Consider the following 24,256-nt stretch of genomic DNA (forward strand, 5'->3'; position numbering starts at 1 on the left):
TTACACCTAAAGGCTAAACTTTTCCATTTGGATAGTGCGAAATAATAAGATGGAAGTGATGACCCCCAGTTTGGTCCACCTCATATCCTGGACCTAGACTCGGTGGTTGTGGGGGATATTGTTTGGTAATTAATACCTATAATAGCGGTCTTTATGATGTACGTATATGGTCAATGCTAATTATGAAGGCAAGCTTGCTGCATAATTTATGTTGCTTAAGGTCTCGCTTTTGATTGCCAATGAAGGCAGTTTTGTTGAGGTTTACCATCTTGATTGATTTTATTCAGTATTGTATAAGCTATGTTGTATTGGCGTTTGATTAAGTGATGATTGTATTGTGTTTGTAGTTGATTCAGAGTAGTTGTAATGTTACTAAAAAGTATATTAAATTTAGTTTTATTTTTATTATTATTATTATTATTATTATTATTATCATCATTACACTTAATTTTCTTTGGAGGTAACGAACCTGTACTCTGGCAATTGTTTAGATCTGATCACAATATATTCTTTACAATTGTCAATTGACTTTGCATTGTCTCCCTTACACCAGGAAACGTGTGAAGATAATATTCCTAAGTAAGATCACCACAGCATATTAAAAGCTGTGAACTTTCCAGATGGAATGTTTTCCATTACACTAATCCTTTTGATCCCCTTGACATGAGCGTATTGACCCCACTGCGCAGGTCACCGCGCCGATTGACTTTATTGTAATACTCAAACGTCGGCATAAATCAATGATGGTATGATGCAGAGATATCATTGTATCAATTAAGATGGAATTCTTCATCAAAAAAAAACCTCTTGCTGATTTGTTCTTCGTTATATTTGCCACTGCTGTCGCAATTCCAGTGTACTGGGCATATTCTAAACAATGAAAATGTTTTGTAAAAAGTCGACAAGATAACGTGATGCAAAAATCACAATTTAAATGAAAGTTTCTTATCATATGATGCATTTTCATGTATTGCCTTATACGTTAATAACACAGATGTACAGCATTGTTTTAATTTCTATTGCATTCCTAAATACATATATAGTTTTAAGCAGAGGTTTACAGGTAAAAAGAATAAATAGTTTTGAATATAAAGACAACAACATAAATGTTGGTCTAATTCGGTAAAACTTAATGGCCAAATAAACATTGACTATTAAGTGTCTTATATCCACTTTTACGTAAAGAAACAAACCCAAAGGCACCATACACGTGTTTCTAAAACATGCAGAAATACACTACCATCATATCGCGTGATTTTAAACATTTGACAAAGTTGATTTAATTCGCATAAAAATATAATCAGGTTATCAACACATGCAAAGCCACGCATTCCAAATTTAAGATGCATATGTATACCGGTTCCTGTTTATTCGTGAAAGCTTCTATTCCTTACAAAAAGTATAAATGCAACATGTGCACAAGGTGGATAGAGACAAAACATTGCGTGAAACAATACTCCTAATGTTTGCATTTGATTAGAAAAATGTTTAAAAAGTCATTCGTTTGAATCAAATAGCTTATGGCAAGCGCTTCTTTTTTGTTTTTTTTTTTGGGCTGCCACTGGACGGGCGACGAGGTTGAAGGACACGAAGAAATTATGAAATCAGTGTTTTAAAAAATCTGATACATTAAGATTTTACATGATGGATCTTAAGATAAAAATGGTGGCGGTGAAGAACATACCACCACCACCATCACTGCTACAACTACTGTTACAACTGTTACCACAACGAATATTAATAATGACAACGCTGCTCACAACAATGGGGGTTTGTGATGATGATGATGATGATGATGATGATGATGATGATGATGATGATGATGATGATAGTTTGAAAACTATGTGTAACCCCTTCTTCTAAATTCAGGCATGTAAAACCTTTCAGTTAACACCTTTACACCCATTTATCTAGTTCTAATCTATACGTTATTTAGTTCTAATCTACACGTTATTTAGTTCTAATCTACAAGTTGTTTAGTTCTAATCTACCCGTCTAGCTGCATATCAATCTTTTAAAGTGACTACACACAATCAGTCAATTAGTCAATGCATCTATAGTACTACATTCAAAGACAGCTGGATTAAATTTAATCCACGAATCATCTTTACGAGTGTCAACCACTCCTGTGTATGACATGCAGAAAGTTTAATGTGTTTTAACCGATGAGAAAGAATGCCATCAAAGCTGACATTATAATTTCTGAAAACATCAAAATATTATCAGAGTGGATCTTCTGCAACTTTTGACATTAACTATTATGCTATAAAATGCGTTTTCCAGATAAAATCATAATTATGTTTTCGTTCTCATTGGACAGACTGGAATGTATGCGAACACAGTTTATACAGAAAAAAGTTATAGTTTTTTAATGATGCCAGAAAAAATATATATCCATGTGCTGGTATGTATGTTATGGAAAAAATCATAACTGTATTTAACACGTGTCAACAACAAAATGATAGACTGGGCATTAAACGTAATCTGTATTAAGGCAGTACGTTAGCAGAAAGTTGGGACGGAATCAAATTTCCGTCTACTTTAAAGCCCATGACTTCATAATGCGAAGTCCCGATGTGCGAAAGTTTGTAATGTTAGCAATGTAGATTATATTGACATTTCCTTTAGTCAAAATAGATATTTAAAAGATGTTTGAAGAGTTGTACAGGTATGTCAAGATAGTAGAGTGATTGCTGAGTAAACAGTTATAAGAATTTAAAATATAAAGTAAACAAAAATAGTTCGGCAAAGTTTATTTCGAATTCCTTGAATCAAAAAAAAAAAACCAAAAATATTCTTTTGGGAGGCCATTCTCACAGTTATCACTATGTTCGTCACTGAAGAAGATTAAATGTGTGATACTAATGAGAATAACAAATGTTATCCATAAAAGAAAATAAACAAATATGCGAAAACGTTGGGTTGAACAGGAATAAGAGAAGATGATAAGAAATAATTTTATATCTGTTAGCACTTCAACAGGGGTTTCAAACTCAAACCACCCTGAGTGCCGCATGAGGGCATTTTTGGATGGCCCAAGGACAGCACCAGCTTTGTTATTTCTCACGACATCTTGCGACACCAATCATTTTGCGTACCACAGAATACAGCTTGGTGGGCCGCATGTCTGAGACCCATGGCATACATCATAAATCAGTGAGGAAGCTGACAAATCTGCTGGCTTCTCGAACGTCCTGCGCTATTGTAAGAACTGAAAAGTTAAGAATATAGACGTAAACCTGTCTGGGATATTAAAACGTAGCTGTGTTATCTAAATCCTTGATCCGATATCACTGCATTCTTGGAAATAACTTCAGACGATATGTGATTCATATAATAATATTTGTGCATTTTTGGTCTATAACCATGTTGAAACCGCCATCAATTATTTCATAGTGGAATAAAATGATAATGAATCATTCATCTGCATCGAATTACTAGACGGCACAGGATCATTAGACTGTACCGAATTACTAGACTGTACAGGATTGCTAGACTGCACCGAATTACTAGACTGCACCGAATTTTTAGACTGCACAGGATTATTAGACTGCACAGGATAACTAGACTGCACCGAATTACTAGACTGCACAGGATTACTAAACTGCACAAGATTACTAGACTGTACCGAATTACTAGACTGCACCGAATTACTAGACTGCATAGGATTACTAGACTGCACCGAATTATTAGACTGCACAGGATAACTAGACTGCACCGAATTACTAGACTGCACATGATTACTAGATTGTACCGAATTATTAGACTGCACAGGATTACTAGACTGCACCGAATTACTAGTCCGCACCGAATTACTAGACTGCACCGAATTATTACACTGCAACGAATTACTAGACTGTACCGAATTACTAGACTGCACATGATTACTAGACTGCATCGAATTACTAGACTACACAGGATTACTAGACTGCACCGAATTACTTTTTTACTGCACCGAATTACTAGACTGCACAGGATTTCTAGACTGAACGGTATTGCTAATCCCACTAGTCTTCAACGAGTAAATAACTAGACTGCACCGAATTACTAGACTGCACCGAATTATTAGACAAGAGAATTACTAGACTGCACCGAATTACTAGACTGCACATGATTACTAGACTGCACCGAATTATTAGACTGCACAAGATTACTAGACTGTACCGAATTACTAGACTGCGCCGAATTATTAGACTGCACAGGATTACTAGACTGCATCCAATTACTAGACAGCACCGAAGTACTAGACTGCACAGGATAACTAGACAGCACCGAAGTACTAGACTGCACATGATTACTAGACTGCACCGAATTATTAGACTGCACAGGATTACTAGACTGCACCGAATTACTAGTCTGCACCGAATTACTAGACTGCACCGAATTACTAGACTGCAACGGATTACTAGACTGTACCGAATTACTAGACTGCACATGATTACTAGACTGCATCGAATTACTAGACTACACAGGATTACTAGATTGCACCGAATTACTTTTTTACTGCACCGATTTACTAGACTGCACAGGATTACTAGACTGAACGGTATTGTTAATCCCACTAGTCTTCAACGAGTAAATAACTAGACTGCACCGAATTACTAGACTGCACCGAATTATTAGACAAGAGAATTACTAGACTGCACAGGATTACTAGACTGCACCGAATTACTAGACTACACAGGATTACTAGACTGCACCGAATTTTTAGACTGCACAAGATTACTAGACTGTACCGAATTACTAGACTGCGCCGAATTATTAGACTGCACAGGATTACTAGACTGCATCCAATTACTAGACAGCACCGAAGTACTAGACTGCACAGGATAACTAGACAGCACCGAAGTACTAGACTGCACATGATTACTAGACTGCACCGAATTATTAGACTGCACAGGATTACTAGACTGCACAGGATTACTAGACTGCACAGAATTACTAGTCTGCACCGAATTACTAGACTGCACCGAATTATTACACTGCACAGGATTACTTGACTGCACAGAATTACTAGACTGCACAGGATTACTAGACTGCATCGAATTACTAGACTACACAGGATTACTAGACTGCACCGAATTACTATTTTACTGCACCGAATGACTAGACTGCACAGGATTACTAGACTGAACGGTATTGCTAATCCCACTAGTCTGCAACGAGTAAATAACTAGACTGCACCGAATTACTAGACTGCACCGAATTACTAGGCTGCACAGGATTAATATACTGCATCGAATTACTAGACTACACATGATTACTAGACTGCACCGAATTACTTTATTACTGCACTTAATTATTTGACTGCACATGATTACTAGACTAAACGGTATTACTAATCCCACTAGTCTGCAACGAGCAAATAACTAGACAGCACCGAACTACTCAGTACCAAATTGCTGATCTGCAACGATTTACTAACCTCACTAGTCTGCGCCGAATCACTATCCTTTCCTGCCTTTCAAAAACGACAAGAGTAAACGATATTATTCAGGTGACGTATTTGTAATCATGACACAAAGGTCTAATGCGTTTGATTTAGCTGATCTTCCATTTACAGACTGACTTGCCATTCTGCAGTCTATTCGTTCGATGGAAATGTGAAAGAATAAAACATATCTAGTCAATGAATGCAATCTGCTGACTCTTGCTCTTAATGGAAAATGTTTGGATTTTATTGTCCTGGTTATTTTATTGCAAGGAATAAATGGCTGAGAGTGGAGAAAGCGATTCAAACAACATCTCAAGTAACAGTGCAATAAAAATGACAGTGATGACATTGATGATAAACAGGCCTTATACACGATAAAGCAGTCATGCCGGATAAAACGGAAAATGAAAAAGCGACGAATTTCAGAGTTAAATGAGCTGGAGTGCTGGTTGACCGGGAAACCTGACAACTCAATGATTTAGTTATATACAAGAGTCATGAAATTCTCAATAATCTCTTCTTTTTTCACACTACTCTCCACATCTTCATATTCATGTCTTTCTGTCACTACTCTACATACATTCATACATACATACATACACACACACACACATACATACATACATACATACATACATACATACATACATACATACATGCATGCATCCATTGATCCAGCCAGCCAGCCAGCCAGCAAGCCACCCCCACGCACCCCCACACATACATGCATACATACATACATACACACACACACGCACGCACGCACGCATGCACACACATACATACATACATGCATGCATACACACACAGACATACATACATGCATACACACACACATACAAGCATACATACATGCATATATACACACACACATACATACATACATACATACATACATACATACATACATACATACATACATACATACATACATTCATTCATACATACATACATACATACATACATACATACATACATACATACACACACACATACAAACATACATACATACGTACATACATACATACATTCATACATACATACATACATACATACATACATACATACATGCATGCCATGAAAATTAAACGGCGAGATGCTTGATAAATTTCTGATCTACACTCTATATTACATTGGAAGCTCCAATTTCTTTTTATATTGAATTTAAAGAATACAAAATCAGTGACATTGTCATTATTTTAGTCCCTATTTATTTCTGCTGATCTGCTTGTATATCCCCCAGTTAGATCCCCCCCCCCCCCAAAGGATTCGTTTAATTCCTGCTACATGTGATTTTCTATGATTATCCTTAGAAGAAGTCTGGGTCATCTTCATATTTAGAAATTTACATTTAATTCGCTCCAAATAGCCAGCATCGTGCTGATTTACCATTAAACCCTAATTTATACTACTGAATCAGTTTGTGAACAGTCCACAAGAAATGGTGTCAATGATGAATTTTACAGTAGTTTTTGTTCTGAACATTCATATTACAGTCCTCGGGAATCTTGCTGTGCTCCTTCTTCAACCGTAAATTATAATTTATATTATAGTTAAAAGTGCCTTCAAGAAAGTTCACGAGGACAGAGCAATTCAATGCATATCACAAGCAAAGTTCGATCAATAAGGAAATATTTTATAGGTGGCTTTGTTGTGTCTCGCTCAATCCCTCTAAATCCCATTTGACATATAAAATTGATATACCAACGAATAAAATTAGTGCTCTATTTCTGAAACCATTTAATCACTATCGCAACTTAGGATCGCCTTTCAGTGTACTTTGTTTCATTTCTTTTCCGAATTCTTTGGCTATCAAACAGTCTGGGCAGATTATTTTAATGGGAAAAGAGCTTTAGCGAATTGTAAAAACGTCACATTTTGTGGGACAATTTACTGACTAGGAACGAAACTAAGCCTCCGACAGGACATTATATAGTCAATTCAGCTACGGGAGAATAGCTGATATGATGAGCCGGCCCTTCGTTAATATTACTCTATTATTTCTGTGCTCTATAAACAGCAAAACAATGCGAAATTTATTCACGTGATCACAATGAGAGAAATGTTAAGTAATGTCACCAATGATACTGAGGGTTATTAGCCCATTTTATTGGAAGCTGAAAACGGTCGAGGAAAAGATGCTTACTGTGTCTCATTTCAAAAAGAGTAAAAGAGAATGATGAGTTCAAAAGAAATAACGTTATCCAGGTCAAAAGTGAAAAATATCTATAAAGCGAAAACTGGACAAAGATATTCCTCAAACTCTCTTTTTACCTCCTGATAAAGATGCATTGGTCATTTGGTTGGCCATTGGTGTGCAAGGTTTACATTTTGCAATGCCGGGTAAAGCTGTTTGGCTCACTTTTTGATTCAAATGCTATTTGATGGTTTTCCATTGCAAACGATCGGTTCATATATAAACAGGATATCTGGTGTCGTGAAATTGAAGGTCATCTTAAGCGAACGTATACCCTTTCCTTTCGCAAAGAACTTTCAAAGTCTTTTCCGATAGTTACCTCGATTTTCATGTTGTAAATGGAATCGACTGATCATATAATCCAAATTTCGTTATGCATGGTCTGCTGTATATACTTCATGGTATCATCCTCACACCAACCCCGTGTGGAGCGGTCCCCGTTACGTACCTACCTTTGCAACTTTCAGCTAAACTAGCGGTTCCTCCTTTCATTTGGTTAAGAGCAACAAACACGGGAGCGATTATTTGTCGGAATTATAGCCATTCAATACGATTCTAGCAACAGAGCAGCCATATTTGTACGTCACTGATTGATAAAGAGCTTGGCTTCCGTCAAGTACGGCTTCTATAAATGAGGTTAAGTCGGGATAACTGCTAGAATTGGTTCCGATATACAACTTACTACGCATTAAAATAGAAAAATGTCGCAGACCTCGTGCAGCCATGTCTTACTTTGCTTATCATTTTCGTGATAAAATGGCCTGTCCGTTTTGTGGTGTATATCACATTTTCGTGGTAAAATAACCTGTCCGTTTTATGGTGTATGTCACATTTTCGGGTTAAAATGGCCTGTCCGTTTTGTGGTGTATATGACATTTCGTGGTAAAATAGCCTGTCCGTTTTGTGGTGTATATCACATTTCGTGGTAAAATAGCCTGTCCGTTTTGTGGTGTATATGACATTTTCGGGTTAAAATGTCCTGTCCGTTTTGTGGTGTATATCACATTTCGTGGTAAAATAGCCTGTCCGTTTTGTGGTGTATATCACATTTCGTGGTAAAATAGCCTGTCCGTTTTGTGGTGTATATGACATTTTCGGGTTAAAATGGCCTGTCCGTTTTGTGGTGTATATCACATTTCGTGGTAAAATAGCCTGTCCCTTCTGTGGTGTATATGACATTTTCGGGTTAAAATGGCCTGTCCGTTTTATGGTGTATATCACATTTTCATGGTAAAATAGCCTGTCCATTTTGTGGTGTATATTACATTTTCGGGTTAAAATGGCCTGTCCGTTTTATGGTGTATATCACATTTCGTGGTAAAATAGCCTGTCCGTTTTATGGTGTATATCACATTTTCATGGTAAAATAGCCTGTCCATTTTGTGGTGTATATTACATTTTCGGGTTAAAATGGCCTGTCCGTTTTATGGTGTATATCACATTTTCATGGTAAAATAGCCTGTCCATTTTGTGGTGTATATTACATTTTCGGGTTAAAATGGCCTGTCCGTTTTATGGTGTATATCACATTTTCGTGGTAAAATAGCCCGTCCGTTTTATGGTGTATATCACATTTCGTGGTAAAATAGCCTGTCCGTTTTATGATGTATATGACATTTCGTGGTAAAATAGCCTGTCCGTTTTATGGTGTATATCACATTTCGTGGTAAAATAGACTGTCCGTTTTATGGTGTATATGACATTTTCATGGTAAAATAGCCTGTCCGTTTTATGGTGTATATCACATTTCGTGGTAAAATAGCCTGTCCGTTTTGTGGTGTATATGACATTTTCGGGTTAAAATGGCCTGTCCGTTTTATGGTGTATATCACATTTTCATGGTAAAATAGCCTGTCCATTTTGTGGTGTATATTACATTTTCGGGTTAAAATGGCCTGTCCGTTTTATGGTGTATATCACATTTCGTGGTAAAATAGCCTGTCCGTTTTATGGTGTATATCACATTTTCATGGTAAAATAGCCTGTCCATTTTGTGGTGTATACTACATTTTCGGGTTAAAATGGCCTGTCCGTTTTATGGTGTATATCACATTCTCATGGTAAAATAGCCTGTCCATTTTGTGGTGTATATTACATTTTCGGGTTAAAATGGCCTGTCCGTTTTATGGTGTATATCACATTTTCGTGGTAAAATAGACTGTCCGTTTTGTGGTGTCTATGACATTCTTGTGGCAAAATAGCCTGTCCGTTTTATGGTGTATGTTATATTTTCGGGGTAAAATGGCATGTCCGTTTTGTGGTGTATATGATATTTTCGTGGTAAAATGGCCTGTCCGTTGCATGGTGTATATGACATTTTCGTGGTAAAATAGCCTGTCCGTTTTGTGGTGTATATCACATTTTCCGGGTAAAATGGCATGTCCGTTGTATGGTGCATACCACATTTTCTTTGTTTTTGCTTTTAAGACCCATTCAGATATGAAGGTAAAGCACTATTCGTTATATAATGCCAGAAATGTAAGGAGCTTGTGGTTTCATAGCGATAAAAAAATCTAAACTTCATGAACTTATTTATTTTCTTGGGATCACAACATTCTGAAACAATTTTAAAGATTTTGATAGAACATTTAAAGGTCATATTCAGCCTATAGCTAATAAATCTTAAATATTTGTCATCAATGTATCAAGGTATATTTGTCATATATGGATCAATTTACAAATATCGAACAATTATGAAAATTGTTTCTTCTTACTTACATGATTTTTATCTGAAGCTATTTAAATGAAACTTTTTTTCACGAGGAAGAAGAAAGAATAGCTCTGTAAATTTTAGTCAGGTATAATTTACGTGAATATTAGAAATAAGTTGTTGTGCGTTAAACAAAAATAGTTTTAGGACTTCGTTTCAGAAGATGCTTTTACATATCGGTTGGACCTGTGTACAAGATTCTTGAGTCCATGATAAATGTTAGAACACCGTGCTAATTTGGACATGTATGATTGTTATCTAAGCATAAATCATTCATAAACATCACGTTGCTTTCTCACAAGATGATTTATTACTCGACTCAATCGAATGGCAACGTCAGGGGGTGCAACATTATTAATTCTAATGATGAAATGAATATTTGATTGCGATTCTTTACAGTAAGAAGATGATATTCATAAACTACAACTTGTGTGGTTTGCGAAAGTAATAAAGACCATAACATCATATCCGTGTCAATGATATCATATCGGTGTCAACTTAACTGAACTTAGACACAAAGACGCAGTGATCTCATTCAAGAGCGCTCTTAAAACTCATTTATTTTTATTGCAAGAACAGACCTAATAATGTTTCCGTACCTTAAATATTGTCAGCATGTTTTCTGTTTTCTAATTTCGTTGTGTTTGTTTTTTGTAATCATAGCATTATATAAGTGTTGTAAAGCGCTTAGAGCTTCTAAAATTAGGCGCTATACAAAGCCCTCATTATTATTATTATTGTTGTTGTTGTTGTTGTTGTCATTGTTGGTGTTATTGCTGTTGTTTTTGTTGTTACGTACCGTAGATCTTAAAATCTGATGGTCAACCAAAAGTTAGGATGTCGAACCAAACATGTAGAATCTAACCTTTATATATGTGGCACACAATGTTTTCGAAGCCATTATTTCGGAAAATGAATGAATAACCACCAATCTGATTGACCCAGGGCATCCGATCGCCACGACGGGGATGTTATTTCGTATTATGTTTACCGAGAGTTGTAATAATTCATGAATCATCTCTAGCCGATAAATTGAGCTTTAATAGAGCGTAACCTTCGTTTAAAGAAAAGCTTTCCGGTCATCTGCTACGAAAATTGTTCGTCCTAATTTTCCGAAGATTTATAATGGGGTGCAAATGTTTGTTAGGGTTACAGTACGAAGGGCAAAAGGGAGTTATTTGCTTAACCATTTACGTCTATCGAATAACGAAAAGATTCCCTTTTACCTACTGCTGCTTAAATCCAGCGAATTAATAACAATAATGTCTATTATTCGATCACTGTAAGCTATGAGAATTTTCTTACCCGAGTATAGTATTTACTGCTTTTATTTCATGATATCTGTGAAATGATCGCCAGATCTTACTGATAGACTGATAATGTAATATTTTATTTTATAGCATGCAGTTACCTGGTTATCAGTTTAAAGGTGTACGCGGCCATTATTTTGGCTCCATGTGAACCAAATCGTGCAAATATGTGATGAAGTACATGAGATTTCTCATATATTATGCTGGATATTTATTTTAGAAATCACCCACAGGACTGCCAATATCAACTTTTGCAAAGAAACTTGCACGAATGCTCATGTTTAGTGAAACCACCACGAGTGCTTATTTCAAATGAAATATAATAGGAGTGTTCATGTCAAGAGAACCAACGCGGTTGATCATGTCAAACAAAACTTACACGAATGCTCATTTTAAATGAAACCAACGCGAGTGCTCATATCAAGTGAAACCGACATGAGTGCTCGTGTCAAATAAAACTTATATAACAAGTTGAGTAAATTCCAACCTTGTCGAGCATTAGCGAGCTATACATTGTAATTTGTCGACGAGTTTCATAACCGTCATGTTAAGTGATTACTTGTATAAGATTAATCAGCTTAGAAACAAATGACTCAAAATGGAGTTTTAATATTTATGTTTCTAGAACAAAATGTAATCCTGCGATGTATCAATACTTTTAGTATACTGCATGTATTTATATGTTTTAGTTCTGGCGCTTCCTCAATTCTCCCTGAAGTAATCTGCTCATACCCTTCTCCTCTGATTCAGCTGTATTTAATCTTCTATTTATTATATTACTCTTATCCAAGCTATTTTGTTTTTGCATGAAACCCCCAGCCTTAGGAGTGTCATTAGCAAATAAAACGTTGTACAACATACACCAACATTTATTAGAATTGACATCGCAAATAGCTTTGCCTGTCAAAATCTTTCGCACTGCTTGTTCTAGAATTGTGATATATTAAGGGGTCGGGGTCGAATGTAATAATCTGATCGTCCATGTAATTCGATCTGTAAAGCACAATATTAAGAGATTCGACGGGATTTATGCACAGTCTATCGTTTATATTTGGCATACTTTTACTTGAATTACGTGTCGACTTCATTGCTTAAATTTGATTCAGCAAAACGATCCGCGCAGCTTGACACATAGCGTGAATATTATTCATAAAGGCTATCGATATTAACCCCAGACTCGCCTACAGATTCTTTGAGATAATAGCAAAAGTACAGTCAATTTCTGCCGGAAATATCTTCGCGCTTTCTTCACTTGGAGTTCCTCGTCTGGTCGATAAAATGACTATTAACTATACAGTAATATCAAAGCCCTATTAAGACTGGTCTGAAAAATGTCGGGGATTGAATAATAAACCGTTTAGTTGTATACTGTCCATTCACGGTTTATTGGCGAAGCCAAAAAGATCATGAGCGAGGGTTGGAGTTCATCTAAACGTACAAATCGAGTTCTCTACATGTTAAGTCATAACGTACAAATTGAGTGCTCTACATGCTAAGTCATAACTGACAAGACAACCATAAAAAAGCATGCTTTGAACCAGAACTTATAATTTTTATTCGATTCTACAGATATATGTAGCATACGTGCAACACAGACAGAATTTCATGTACACCTTAATTATTATCGTTTTTATTGCACTAAAATGAGAGTAGAAAATACAGGGGAAAGGTATCTTGGTAATTCAAGAAGATGATTATGATGATGATGATGATGATGATGTAAAATAAGATAATATTCCAAAAATAAGCACATAATCGCAAAAGAACTATTAAAAACTCCATGCAGTTTAGATATTAAATGGATATGGGTCGAAAATAAAAAAAAATCTCAGAAAAAAACGGATAATATTTTATTCCATCAAACTCTTTATGTATGTAGGGATGAAATAGTTTTCAGTTATAATGAGCCATAAATTCGATGGTCAGACTGCTCAGTTAAAAGGTTTATATATATGTATGCATGTATATCTCATTACTTCGTTGTATCACAAAAACCAGCCCTGCACAAGATGATTGATAAGCTCATACCTAATTTAGAGTTTAAGCAACCAGAAAGGGTCCTGGAATTAATTTGAATTACAGTCGTATGATATAATTTTAGCAGAAGTCAAACAATATTTTGTACGTTTTTGTTCGATAAAAAGGTCTGCATCGATCAAGGCCGAATTCTTCATTATAAGGTTAGATGGTTGTAATTGTTAAATATTTATGGAACTTTGCATCTGTCGCAATAAATATATGATATATGTCGTGTTATAATAGTAAAGTCAAAATGTGAACAGAATGCCTTCCACAAGGAAACCAAGGGTAGCTGACACACAATAATGTCAGGTGCCCTTGGTTTCCTTGTGGAAGGCATACTACTCGCATTGCCTCTTCACTAAATAACCTATATCTGTTTCTGTGTCTTAAAACACCAAATCATACCAGGCCGAACCAGTCAGCAATTATGAATTGCATGGATTCATCCACCAAACTAAACTACATTTTCAGCCATTGGTAAATGCATTGTCAAAATGTTATTTCTAGATGGAAGTCAGACACCAGATACGCATTACTATATGTCTGTTAATCATTGGCCCTTTGGAATATGATAGGAAATAATAAAAAATTACAAAAATAATTTAGGACAAGAACTATCGACTTGAATCCTGTGAAAGTTCTAACAACATATTCATTTAAGCATTTATAAGATTTCAAGGCGATGGTTTAAAGGTGATATTATGTTTAATAAATGCATGCGGCTGAAAGCATTTTAAAAACGTAAATCATGGAATATATTTCTCCATAACTGCAAAACCTTAGACTTGAAACTATTTGCAGCAGGTTCTTTTCAGGTCAAAGAAATGTAGCAAAAGCAAATTACTCTGTAAAACGTATCTAAGTATAATTACGAACACGTTATCAATGAGAATCTTACTTAAAACAATAAATATCTTTAAGCGTTTCAGTTCCAAAAATCTTATCCTTTCATGTAGCAAGAATATAGGGTCACGTGTGCACGTTATAGTTTCCAGAGCCTATGATAAATGTTGAAATATCGTGCTAGTTTGGACATTAATCTTCTTATCTCAGATTCAGTCCTTTGAGACATCGTTTTGCTTTCTTGCAAGTGTCATTATTATCTATTGAGCAGAGATGTTAATGAGTGCAACATTATTAATTATGACAACAAGAACAATCTTGTTGAAATGAATCATTGATAATTGAACCCTACTAAAATCTGCAAGGAAATCGTGCTTTCAAATTACTACGAGTGTGCTTTGTGATAGTTTAAAAGAAAAATATATCAGAAATGTGATTAAGTTTTTTTTTTAAATCAGATAACGTCGTCATAAATCTTATTCAATTATTTCAGTCTCAGTTATTCAAAGGTTGGATTGATTGTTTTTGCATGTGTTTAACGACATCTCAGCACATGAAGGTTATAGACTATTTCACGGTTATTATCACCCGTAGTAAAGACCAGAGGGTGTCTATGTCGCACTCAGTTCCGGCTTGTTCAGTCGATAAAGATGGCAGACGTAGATCAAGAAAATGTGACAGTGGAGGAAATTAACAGGTATACTGTGAAAGAGCTGAAGATGGTTATTTTTTTATTTCTTTTTTTAAAGAACACGGCCTGAGTGCGTCATGCTGTACATTGAGTTTAGAGAACGTGCCCTTGGAGTGCTGCTTCTTGAAATACCACCAGAAACAACTTTGTAGAATGCCGATCGACGAGAACCAGAGACGAGTGACATAAGAAAGTATACAGCACCTCTCAGCGAAACGCTATCTAAGCCAGAAACTCTGGATAGATCGAGTGACGGCGTGACCAAGATTTCTAACTTTTCGGAAAGGGAACTGTATAACTGTCTCGTTTCAAATACGGCCATAACATTTGACGAGGCTCCCTGTTGTGCTGTCAGGCAGCTGAAAACATATTTTGTGTCAGGAGTTGCATGTACATTCAGTCGCTATCAAAATGTCACTAATCTGTAATCAGTGTTCACACGCAATTTGTTAGATGAGTGGTTATTCCATCTCTCATATATTAGATAAATATAAACAACCGGATTAACGATCTTGGATAAGCCTGATAAGCCTGTCAAAACTAAGGGGACAAATTCACTCTACAGACTGCACCTGTTTAGCAGAGTGTGATTCATGCAACTTTCAAGATTCAACGTAAGCCTTTAATCAGAGGGGCATATAAACGATAACATTATTTTATATGGAAAATTTTCTGGGGGTGGGGGTGGATTTAACACAATCAACATCTGCTTATAATGTCCCTTTATGTTTTTTGAAAGTTAAACCAGGATTTGGACTTGGGATTTCTCCCATCAATCCCTACAATTAATTGCTGCTCGTTTGTGTGCTGATTCATTGAATTTCCCATTCCACTCACTTCATTAAACAAAAATCTAAGAAAATTATGCTAGTTAGGTTTCACTTCAGACATTATCTATTGTTTATTCGAAAAATTTGACACAGTTATAAGATCAGCTGTTAAAGTCGTTTCTGTTTTTGCACAGGTAGGGGAAGTTATGTAATCACACTGCCACTTTGTTGCCTGCCCTTTCTGATATCACAGAGAGAACAAAGTTAGACGAAATTTTAGCTACATCACTGGATTGTAAATAGGATACACAAATGCCTCAGAAACTCTCCAAAAGAAAGACAGAGGACAATAAGGTGGGAGAATACTCTGGCACTTTTGAAACTTCATCATTTAAAGAGTATCGTCCATCCGGACGGGGGAGGGACGGTCCACTAAAAAGGAAGAATTCCACACAAAGTTGCTTACCGTAAACCAGTCAGCAGGACATAATACACATTTCCCTAAATGGGATGTTCCAGTGGAAGTATTAAGGAATATTGTATGCCATTCGCAAATATCATGTTCAGAGATAACATGGATATGAGCATCAAAATGTGTGCAGAAACATTTCATGATTTTGTTTAAAGTCTCAGATTTAATTTTGAGAAGAGAGTGAAACACCCAAGAGGACAGAGGCAAAAGACGAGTAAAGTGCTTTAGCCAGTTACAAAATTGACCCATGGACGCCCCACCAGGCTTGCTCGATACTCAAAAAAGTACGGGTTGCGAGCTATAGTATTTGCTAGATTACAGTCCTATCCATTCCATCTACCAAAAAAGAGGTTATTTGTGTTGATAATGAAAAAGGTACATGCCGCAACTATCAATTTCTCTCCCAAATGAAATTCATTTTAAGCATTGTAAAGGATTCATAAACTAACAAACCAGGGTTGATTTGCCATAATATCGTATCTACAACCTTACGGTCAAACAATTGAAAATTTTCGTCTGAGTTATTCATTCGAACAAGAAATAGTTTGTGTCAAAGCCTCGCCAGACATGAAGTACAGCGAGTAACTCAAGAAAGAGATGTAACGTAAAACAGTATCGAAATTGCTCCTATTCTGTTAGATGTCACTGGATCACGGACAAACGGACACAGGTCCGCACGAAATATTGATCTTTGCAAGAACGAAAAGAGAATTTGAGAGGCCAAAATCATCTTGTATGTGGCACTTCCAGAAGAAACAATAATGAACTTCTTACCACGTTTCTTTTGTTTATTGTCATATGCTTGTATTAAGCAAACGTATAGTTACTTTACAATGTTAAACTATTCAGGTGAATTATATGTTTTTCTAGAGGACCTCTTTTTGTGTGTCCATGCAGGTGTTTGGTTTAAAAGTTTAGTTCAGTGCATATATATATATATATATATATATATATATATATATATATATATATATATATATATATATATATATTATTTATTTTTAATATTTCCTTTCACTACGAAAAAGGAATTCTTAACGAATATATGACTATCAGAAATGTTATCTATATATTTTCTTCGCGTGTTTAATCCGAGATTGTACTTGTCGCTTTATTGCATTTTCAAGAGTCTCATCCAAAATTGTACTTGTCGCTTCCTTATATATAAAAGAGTTTTATATGAGATTGAACCGTTCGTTTCTTACATATACAAGAGTTTCATCCGAGATTGTACCTGTCGTTTCTTACATATAAGAGTTTTATCTGAGATTGTACTTGTCTCTCCCTTACATATAGAATAGTTTCTTCCGAGATTGTACCTGTCGCTTCCATACATATACAATGGTTTCTTGACGGGATTAAAGCTCTGCGGGTGTAAGAGAAAGTGGGAATTCAAGAGAAGCATCTTTTCTCCATGTACTCTTAGTATCTGCCGAATACTGAAATCCGTATCGTCACATCGTCTCTCTTTCTATCCATGTTAACTGCTGAGCTTTTATGCCTGCATCGTGTCATCTCTCCAATTATACTTGTTATCTATTGAGTATTAAAATAATAATAATAATAATAATAATAATAATAATAATAATAATAATAATAATAATAATAATGAGAACTTGGTATAGCGCCTAATCTTTAGAAGCTCTAAGTGCTTTACAACATTAGACAACACCTATAACATAAAAAACAACATATAATCATATCATTACAAAAACAAACACCATGAAATTAAAAAACATACACAACATGCTGAAAATATTTAAGGTAAGGAACATTATTAAGTGTTTAAGTTTGTTCTTGCAGTCGAAATAAGTGAGTTTTAAGAGCACTCTTGAATGGGATCACTGTGTCGTTGTGTCTAAGTTCAGTGGGTAATTCATTCCACGTTGCTGGGCCTTGGTATGCAAAAGAACGTTGTCCATATGACTTCGTTTTCGTGGTGGGAATAATGAGTATACGATTGTCAGAAGACGAGCATAAGTATCTTGCTTTTGTGTACACACGGGTGAGGTCAGATGGGTATGTTGGGCTTAGTCAGTCAGAGAAACGTAGCACAGAGAACAAATTTTGTGTTTGATTCTGGATCGAATGGATAGCCAGTGTAGGGTACAGAGCAGCGGAGAGGTATGCTCTGATAGTGGTACTCTAAGTATGATCCGAGCAGCTGTGTTTTGAACTTTTTGAAGTTTCTGAAGTAGATATTGAGATGAACCAGACAGAAATGAGTTACAATAGTCCAGTCTTGAAAGTACTAATGAACGTGCAAGTGTTTTAGTGGCATCAACTGAAAGATATTTGCAAATGCAGCTGATGCGTCTCAGCTCAAGATATGCAGCCTTACATATGTTCATGACATGTTGGTGCAACGTGAGAGTACTGTCCAGAGTGACATCTAGGTTTCGTACTGACTGTGTGAATTTAATGTTGGTGTTATTGATATTATTGTTTGAGGTAAAGGATGTGACTGAGAACGTATTTGTGATGTGATCAGAATGGCCTCAGTTTTATCATCATTCATCTGCAGCATGTTACATGCCATGCATGATTCCACATCAGAAATGCACCTCTCTACACCTTGGATGGTAGCATCACCTTCACTTGGGTGGCTAGATTCGTATATTTGTCTGTCGTCAGCGTACAATTGATGAGACACTGGATGATGATCTATGACACTTGAGAGGGGCTGAGAGTACAGAATGAAGAGAACAGGTCCAAGAACAGACCCCTGTGTAACACCACAACATACATTAACTGTGCTGGAGTGTATTCCATTTGCAAACACAATTTGTATCATGTTGACCAAGTAGGACTTGAACCACAGTAAGGCTGTATGATGAAAGCCAAATACAAGTAGTGAATAGGGATACCCTAGCGACAATGGGAATTAGCATTCCAGAGACCCCTGGGACACTCTGGCGACAATGGAAAATTAACATGGAGAAAAATCGTGGGACACTCTGGCGACAAGGGAAATTAACATGGGAAATAGATTTTGGGACTGTTGAGCGACAAGGGGAAATTAACATGGGAATAAATCGTGGGACTGTTGAGCGACAAGGAGGGAATTGAACATGGAGAAAAATCGTGGGACAGTCTGGCGACAAGGGAAATTAACATGGGAAATAGATTTTGGGACTGTTGAGCGACAAGGGGAAATTGAATATGGGAATAAATCGTGGGACTGTCTAGCGTCAAGGGGAATTGAACATGGTGGGATTGTCAAGGGACAATGATGGTAGAGGGTCAAACACAACAGAGACAGAAACATACATACACTAGTACAAGCGTGAGATTTATATATAAAGCATTACCAAGACCTGAAATCTTGCTGGGGTGTTCAAAAATTTGCATAATTCTAATGATGCTATAAATAGCTATAATCAAGGAAATGCTCAACGACAAAATGGATGTGACTAAAAGTAACGCTAAAATAACGAAATTGCCCCAGAATTTAAAGGAAAATAAACATATCCCCGAAAATTAAGTTACAATGGTTTAGACTAAAATGGATAAAATTAGTAACTACTTACAATATCAACTTCTGTAACGATCGTGGATAAATACCTATGTATCTATAATCAGCTGAAATTCCTATGAAATCCCACTATCTATTTATAGCTCCAACTTGTGGGTTATTCCTTTGGAAAATCCCACTATCTTTTTATAGCCTCAGCTTGAGTGACGTTCCTGTTTATGAATTCTAGTATATATGTATAGCTACAAAATGTGGAAATCCCCAAGTCCATATTTATAGTCTCAAAATTTCCAGCGTCAATGACGTCACTGTACTGAACACTAGGGGATAAATGGCAACAGTGTTGCAAGTGGCTGACCTGAATACGCGCTACTGTAGGTAGGTAGGTAGAGTGTATCTGATAGGGATAAAGTGAGTTTTATAGGGACAAACAGAGACCAATACATACACACACACACACACACACACAGAGGGAAGAGGAAAAAACAAAATCCAAATATACTATCAACACAGAAGGGAGATAATACAAACCCCAAATAAACTATCCACACAAACGTACGCGAACGCATACAAACCCCAAATAAACTATTCACACAAACGTACGCGAACGCATACAAACCCCAAATATACTATCCATACAAACGTAAGCGAACGCATACAAACCCCAAATATACTATCCATACAAACGTACGCGAACGCATACAAACCCCAAATATACTATCCACACTCGGGAGGAAGAAGAAAAAAACAACCAAATATACGATCTACACAACGTACGCTACCACACACACCACACACACACACACGCACACCACAGAGGGAAGAAGAAAACCATTATACACTATCCACACGGAGTGAAGAAATAACCCTTTATATATATATATATATATATATATATATATATATATATATATATATATATATATATATATATATACTATCAACAGAGAGTGAAGAAAATAACCCATTATATTCCATCAACACAGAGTGAAGAAGAAAAAGTTTTTTGAAAGCACCTAAGCCCTCACCTGCAATGACCAACTCTACCAAACACCTACACCCCACCCCACCCACTCCCAACACTACAAAACCCATTTAACCCGTTATTTTATGGCATCAGTGTGTGCTTTAGGAAACATCAAGACACAAAATGATGGATGAATAGACTGACTATTGTTTACGGACTTGCATGCCTAAAGAGCGTGCGTGAAGGAAAACATCCTTCCATTTCAATTCTAACTAAAACATGATCCAGAGGGATAGAGAGGTGAAAGAGCACAATTTCATAAAGTGTGAGTAAAAACAAAACACGCCATCCTTATTATACAATGTCAAGACCAAGAGACACTTACGTTTTCTTTCTGGTCTATTCTCTTTTATAAGGTAGTATGAAATTTCACATCAGGGCCAACGCATCGGCTCACATTGTCAATTTTTCCATTTCCATGTCTTTACTGGCACAAGTTCTTCATCATCTTCAATTTCTTCTTCTTCTTCTGAATCCCTCTTCTCTGTTTCGTCTTGTTTCTGTTTCTTCTCTTTTCTCGTAGGGCACTCTGAATTCCAGTGTCCTTTCTCCTGACAACGATATTAGGTATCTTGACTTTTGTCTCTCTTTCTTAGACGAAGCAGGTATTTTGGAGACAAATACACATTTACCTTTGCAGATATAGCAAACTTCATTAGCACACACTTTCGTATGACTCTCATCAAATCAACGACCAAAAGAGTAAGTTTTGTTGCCACTTTCGCCTGTGAATTATGCTTTCGTATGACTTTTAGCAAATATTTGACCAGCAGGTCGATCTCTGCTGACTCTTCCATCTTCTTGATCGTTTGAGAGTGGAATGAATACTCTGACGTTAAGACACTCTCCTTATATACAGGGACCTGCTGCGTATGAAACCTAGTCAAATGTAATTTTGCAATAAGATGAAACGATTTCATTGAGGAAGTAAAAGGCAATGATGTACCGTATCGCCTCACATAAAACCTGAAGTGTTAGCTCAGATCCGTGTCAGCGATTTCGAAGACGACATAAATGAGCTTTCATCAATGCTCTCCAATTATGCCACAAAACCACGAGTCCTGATTCACGCCAAAAGAAATTTCGTTCGGTCCATAAAAAATAGTGTCACATCTGAGAAACGCAAAAACGAACTTCCAGAAAACTGAGAACGACGGCTTACACCTACAACGTGAAATGTATGAGTTCAAGTAGTGCGTAAAACTTAGTCAAATTAAATTTTTATAGTCAAGACGAAACGATCTCTTTTCGAAGAAGAAAGCAGACACCAAGCGACAATGGCGATCCGTGTCACACAACACTTTTCAAAATGTATATGATCAGAGGTTTGTTCTAGCGATCTGCACGGTTAAATTAAATGTTGATGTATTTTGTAATAAGACGGACACAATTTCCATGGGATAGCCCATGGAACCATTGTTCGTGCATTAGTTTAATTTTTAAAATATTTTTTTATATAAATCGCCTATAGGATAGACCCAGTAAAGCATGGCCATTCTCGTCACTGTGTGAATAGCTACTCAAGTCAATTCGAAGTGAACGCGGTAAGAAAATAAGTATAGCCAATGAAATGACTTACAACGGGTGATGCACTGTTTTGTTCTAGGACTGTGTGGCATAATAATCCCTATGTTCTTGCGTTGTTACCATTACAGTGCAGACAGAATGAAATGTGAACTTACAAGCCCTCTTTGTGTGTGTTATACCATTTCTTCTTACCACGTCAAAATACTGAGCGTCACAGTATTGGTTCGCGTTTTCAAGCTGACCATTTTTTTTATATCTCACTTAAACATTTTAACATAAACACTCACACTCACATCGGTAGAGTCAGGACATATGTGTTACAGCATTGAGGGGCATGTTATCTTTTTTTTTCTCAAACTAATAAATTTGGGGTTTGTATGAAGTAAAGAACCGAAAGTACAGTGAAACTCAAGGATGATGACCCAATCTGTCTGTCTATTGATGCGTGTATTTACTTAAGAAGAAATATGACCTCTAAAACACAAAGAGATACGGCAAGCATGATTAGAATGAACATAACGATGTTTTCCTTCACGCCCGTGTAATTTAGAGCTTCAATCGTCTTTGAAGACAAACTTGGTCTCCTTTTGTAGGGCTTGAAATAATAAAAAACTTGAAAAAATCTTAAGCACTTTGCTATAGATAATTTCATCAACAGACTAAACAACATAAATACCGTTACAACACTAGATAGCCTTAAATCTTCTATCAAAAAGAAATGCATCAAAAAATTAAAGATTAACGATAACTAACCAATGAAACCGAATTTAACAAAGGCAGTGACATGTGAAGAAATGGCTCTCACTTTGGAAAGGTAGGCGAATGTACTCTGTCATGCACCATCAACTTGAAAACAAATTATAAACAGAGAGAAACCTGAATTCAAAATTCAGTTGTTTTTTTTTTCTTCAAAATTGTTTCGTTTCTTTTTTCTTTTTTTGGAACAAATCTAAGCACTAATATAGAGTGGAAAAGGGAAAATGCACATACAAGCTTTGATATTTCTGAAAAAATGAGGGGATATTCCTAACGTTCATAACCACCTGTGGACTTGGACTTGTCTGTGACTTATCCACAAAACAAGATGTACATATTTCTGGTCAAGCTGCAAGTGTGTGCGTGTTTTTGAAAATGGTAAAAATTGGATATACAATTTTCTCGTGACACTTATAAAGTGAAGAGTCTGTGCAAGTGTCAAAAGCCAAAGTCATATAAGTTTTGTATTTTGTACGGCTTGTAAAGATTTCCACTTTAGAAAATGTGAAGTATCACAAGTTATTATCACAAACAGAAGTGGAACATAGGGGCTTGCAAGAAAGAAAATAACCCAGACAGTTGGTGTCATCAAAAGTGCTAGAGACGGTACCCGAACTTGCTTGCTTGCTTACTTGAATTAAAGTGATTTTCGCTCTAATGGAGCATATATCACTGGTTTAATAACGCACCGCGTGATTTTTAATTACTCCTGGAGAAGGAAAGAGAGCCTCATCTCCCAGGCTTTTATGTACTCACAGACTACTTTTAAATTTAGCCACTCAGGTGTAGGACTAACTAGTCCTTAACAACCTGACTGAAAGGCTTTAAACATGAGTGGGAATAGTCTCACCACACACTCATTTTTCTGTCCGAGCGTGGTAAAGGAGGAAAAAAGGTGCTCAAAAAGACAGCCATGGGTGTTAAGTACTCAACAAAACGCTAGCCCGTACTTATTTCAAATCAAGTCGTGTCACCAAAAAAAAAAACGACGTGTACGACATCAAAGGCATTGTCAAACGCAG

The sequence above is a fragment of the Sinohyriopsis cumingii genome, chromosome 16 (assembly GCF_028554795.1).
Source record: "Sinohyriopsis cumingii isolate HCF-2022 chromosome 16, ASM2855479v2, whole genome shotgun sequence".
In the NCBI taxonomy this organism is placed as follows: domain Eukaryota; kingdom Metazoa; phylum Mollusca; class Bivalvia; order Unionida; family Unionidae; genus Sinohyriopsis; species Sinohyriopsis cumingii.